The sequence below is a fragment of the Callorhinus ursinus genome, unplaced genomic scaffold, assembly GCF_003265705.2.
Source record: "Callorhinus ursinus isolate GAN/ISIS: 27379988/994484 unplaced genomic scaffold, GSC_fseal_2.0 scaffold49, whole genome shotgun sequence".
Taxonomy (NCBI): Eukaryota; Metazoa; Chordata; class Mammalia; order Carnivora; family Otariidae; genus Callorhinus; species Callorhinus ursinus.
The window spans coordinates 2,753,292-2,758,806 of NW_027397111.1; positions in this window are offsets into that span (position 1 = coordinate 2,753,292).

Genomic DNA, 5,515 nt, shown 5'->3' on the forward strand with positions numbered 1-5,515 from the left:
ATCAAAATACCATCAACTTTTTTCAAAGAAATGGAACAAATAATCCTAAAATTTGTATGGAACCAGAAAAGACCCTGAATAGCCAGAGGAATGTTGAAAAAGAAAAGCAAAGCTGGCGGCATCACAATTCCAGACTTCCAGCTCTATTACAAAGCTGTCATCATCAAGACAGTATGGTACTGGCACAAAAACAGACACATAGATCAATGGAACAGAATCGAGAGCCCAGAAATGGACCCTCAACTCTATGGTCAACTAATCTTCGACAAAGCAGGAAAGAATGTCCAATGGCAAAAAGACAGTCTCTTCAACAAATGGTGTTGGGAAAACTGGACAGCCACATGCAGAAGAATGAAACTGGACCATTTCCTTACACCACACACAAAAATAGACTCCAAATGGTGGAAAGACCTCAATGTGAGACAAGAGTCCATCAAAATCCTAAAGGAGAACACAGGCAGCAACCTCTTCGACCTCAGCCGCAGCAACTTCTTCCTAGAAACATCGCCAAAGGCAAGGGAAGCAAGGGCAAAAATGAACTATTGGGATTTCATCAAGATAAAAAGCTTTTGCACAGCAAAAGAAACAATCCACAAAACCAAAAGACAACCGACAGAGTGGGAGAAAATATTTGCAAATGACATATCAGATAAAGGGGTAGTATCCAAAATCTATAAAGAACTTCTTAAACTCAACACCCAAAGAACAAATAATCCAATCAAGAAATGGGCAGAAGACATGAACAGACATTTTTCCAAAGAAGACATCCAAATGGCCAACAGACACATGAAAAAGTGCACAACATCGCTCAGCATCAGGGAACTCCAAATCAAAACCTCAATGAGATACCACCTCACACCAATCAGAATGGCTAAAATTAACAAGTCAGGAAACGACAGATGTTGGCGGGGATGTGGAGAAAGGGGAACCCTCCTACACTGTTGGTGGGAATGCAAGCTGGTGCAGCCACTCTGGAAAACAGTATGGAGGTTCTTCAAAAAGTTGAAAATAGAGCTACCATATGATCCAGCAATTGCACTACTGGGTATTTACCCCAAAGATACAAATGTAGGGATCTGAAGGGGTATGTGCACTCCGATGTTTATAGCAGCAATGTCCACAATAGCCAAACTGTGGAAAGAGCCAAGATGTCCATCAACAGATGAATGGATAAAGAAGCTGTGGTATATATATACAATGGAATATTATGCAACCATCAAAAGGAATGAGATCTTGCCATTTGCAACGACGTGGATTGAACTAGAGAGTGTTATGCTGAGTGAAATAAGTCAATCAGAGAAAGACATGTATCATATGACCTCACTGATATGAGGAATTCTTAATCTCAGGAAGCAAACTGAGGGTTGCTGGATTGGTGGGTGGTGGGAGGGATGGGGTGGCTGGGTGATAGACATTGGGGAGGGTATGTGCTGTGATGAGTGCTGTGAATTGTGCAAGACTGTTGAATCACAGATCTGTACCTCTGAAACAAATAATACATTATATGTTAAAAAAAAAAGAAGAAGAAAAAGGAGATAGCAGGAGGGGAAGAATGAAGGGGGGGAAATCGGAGGGGAGATGAACCATGAGAGATGATGGACTCTGAAAAGCAAACTGAGGTTCTAGAGGGGAGGGGCGTGGGAGGATGGGTTAGCCTGGTGGTGGGTAATAAAGAGGGCACGTTCTGCATGGAGCACTGGGTGTTATACGCAAACAATGAATCATGGAACACTACATCAAAAACTAATGATGTAATGTATGGTGATTAATACAACAATACAAAAATTTTTTAAAAAGAAAAGAAAAGAATGTTCCTTTCTGGGCTCATGGATGGCTCAGTTGGTTGGGTGTCTGACTCCTGATTTCTGCTCAGGTCATGATCTCAGGGTCTTGGGCTTGAGCTCCTCATCAGGGTCCATGCTCAGTTGGCAGTCTGCTTGAGATTCTCTCTCCTCCTCTGCCCCTCCCCCATCTCTCTCTCTCTCTCTCTCAAGTAAATAAATAAATCTTTAACAAGAAAATAATGTTCCTTTCCATTCCCTGATTACTCTTGAGGTTTTCTCAGATCATTTTATCTACTGAGCTAATCATCATATTACTAAATTTATTAATTTTTTATGGCTTAATGGATATTCAAATGTCAAATCACTCTTGTATTTGGGAAGCAAGCAATTATTAGTCATGATGCATTGTTTTATGTATACTGTTATATTTTGTTTGCTATAGTTTTGTTTAGGATATTTGCATCTATGTTCATGAGTGAGATTGAACTGAATTTTTTCTTTCTCATAAACTTATTTTCTGATCTTATTGTCCTTGTCATAATGGCCTCCTAAATGAGTTAGGCAGTATTTCTTTTTTTCTCTTGTTGGGAAAATTCTGCATATGAGTGGAATTGATTCCTTGAATATTTGAGAGAATTCATCATAACTTCAGCAAGTCTATGCTGTTGTTGTGATAAGATTTTACAAAACTGATTCAAAATATTATAGTTATATCCTTATTCAGGATTTCCACTTCTATTCAAGTGAGTTTTAATACTTTTATATTTTCTAGGAATTTGTCCATTTCATCTATATTATAAAAATTTTTGGCATAAAGATAGTTGTAGTATTCTTTTACTATCATTTCATCTCTGCTCTATTATAGGCATGTTCTCCTTTTTATTCTTGGTATTATTTTTTTAAAAGAGTTTAATTCTTTTTTTAAAAGATTTTATTTATTTACTTGTCAGAGAGAGAGAGACAGAGACAGAGAGTACAAGCAGGTGGAGCGGCAGGCAAAGGGAGAAGCAGACTCCCCACTGAGCAAGGGACCCAATGCGGGACTCGATCCCAGGACCCTGGGATCATGACCTGAGCTGAAGGCAGACACTTAATGGACTGAGCCACGCAAGCATGTTAGTTTTCTTGGTATTATTTATGTCTGCTCTCTTTTTTTCTTACTCAACCTCACTAGAGGTTTGTCAATTTCATTAGTCTTTTCAAAGAACAAACTTTTGACTTTGTTGATCCTCTTTATTTAATCCTTATAGTTAGTTAATTTCTGTTTTATTATCTCCTTTTCACATTCCTTGGGTTTTCTCCATTTTTCTTTTCTAATTTCTCAAACTGAACACCTCAATTTAAGTTTCAATCATTTTTCTTTTCTAATTTCTCAAATTGAACACCTCAATTTAAATGTTTAATTGAATATTTAGAGTTTAGCTCATTACAAAAACAACCACAAAACAAGTAACAAAATGGCAATAAATACATATCTATAAATAATTACTTTGAATGCAAATGGACTAAACACTCCAATCAAAAGACATAGGGTGACAGACTAGATTAAAAAAACAAGACTCTTTGGGGAACCTGGGTGGCTCAGGTGCTTAAGTGTCTAACTTTTGATTTCAGCTCAGGTCATGATTTTGGGGTTGTGAGATGAAGCCCCACATCAGGCTCTACACTAGACATAGAGCCTGCTTAAGATTCTCTCTTACTCTCCTTTTGCCCCTCCCCATGCTCCCACTCTCTCTCTAAAAAAAAAAAGAAAAAAAAACAAGACCCATCTATATTCTGCCTGCAAGAGACTCATTTCAGACCTAAAGACACCTGCAGATTGAAAGTAAGGGGATGAAGAAACATTTGTCATGCAAATGGATGTCAAAAGAAAGCCACAGTAGCAATATTTATGTTGGACAAAATATACTTTAAAACACAGATGGTAACAAGACAATCCAAAAGAAGATATATCAATTGTAAATATTTATGCACCCAACATGGGAGCACCCAAATACACAAAACAGGTAATAACAAACATAAAGGAACTCATTAATAGTAATACAATAATAGTAGGGGATTTTAACATCTCATTTACATCAATGGACAGATCATCCAAACAGAAAATCAACAAGGAAAGAGTGGCTTTGAATGACACACTGGACCAAATGGATTTAACAGATATATTCAGAATATCCCATCCTAAAACAGAATACATATTCTTTTCAAGTGCACATGGAACATTCTCCAGAACTGATCACATATTAGGCTGCAAAATAAGTCTCACAAATTCAAAAAGATCGAAGTCCTACTGTGCATCTTTTCTGACCACAACGCTATGAAACTAGAAATCAACCACAAGAAAAAATCTGGAACAAGCATAAATACATGGAGGTTAAATAACATGCTACTAAACAATGAATGGGTTAACTAAGAAATCAAAGAAGAAATAAAAAATTACATAGAAACAAATGAAAATGAAAATACCATGGTCCAAAACCTTTGGGATCCAATAAAAGTAGTTCTAAAAGGGAAGTTTATAGCAATATAAGTGCCTCAAGAAGTAAGAAAAATCTAACCTTACACTGAAAGGAGCTAGAAAAAGAAGAACCCAAACCCCCCCCCAAAAAAAACCACAAAACCAGCAGAAGGAAGGAAACAATAAAGATTAGAGTAGACATAACTGATATAAAACTAAAAAAAAAAAAAGGGAAACAAGAGAACAGGTCGGTTAAAAAAATAAAATAAAATATAGCTCATTAAATTTTACCCATTTTTTCTTTTCTAACAATTTTATATAGAGCTATAAAATTTTCTAAAGTTACCACTTTCACTGCATCCTCAAATTCTGAGGCTTTGTCATTCAATTCTAGATATTTTAAATTTTCCATTATGATTTTTCCTTTGGTTTCTGGCTTGTTTTAAAAACTTATACAATTTCCAAGTATTAAAAAATTATCTTATTATTATTATTACTATTATTATCATCTATCTTAATTGCATTATGGTCAGTAAATGTGTTGACCATGATGGAGTAAACCACTACAACCTGTTTCTTCCACTGATTCAGCTGAAACCTCCAGACAGAATACAAAAAGAATCTACCTGAGAACCCTTAAAATCAGTCAGTGGCAGGTACATTAGGGTACATTGGGGGTGGGGGAAGAGTGACAAAAATGCCAGGAAGTTTTCTGGTTCTTTTTTTTTTCTTCTCTTTTTTCTTTTAAATTTAGCCCAAAGGTTGTCTCCATCATGGAACTATGCAGTGGGCCCAGACAACAAAACCCTGAGAGAATTCCCCTCTTTCTGACCAGAGGAACAGGAACAGGAGCCCCTTCAGTCTAGATCTCCATTAATTTTTCTTGTCTTTTTCGCTCTTGGCCCTGTTCCAACACCAGCCCCAATGTCAGAACTGCACAGCCCTGTGAGGCTGCAGTGGTAGTGGCCGTGCAGGGAGCTAAAACCTGTATCTTTGACAAAAGTCACTGTAAAAGGAGGTCTTTGACTGCAAAGGCCGTGGGGGGGAGGGGTGTCTTTTTCCTCTCCCTCCCTTGTCTCTTGATACTTTGTCCAAGGGTAACTTAAGTTCCAGAAACCCAACCCATGCAATAGTGTGTTCTATGAAGTAATAATGAACACTCTTAAAATCAATGAAAAGATAGCTATGATTAGCAGAAAAATAGAAATTATTTTTAAAAATGGGTGAATGAATAAACTGGAATATTATTCAGTGTTAAAAGCAAATGAGCTAC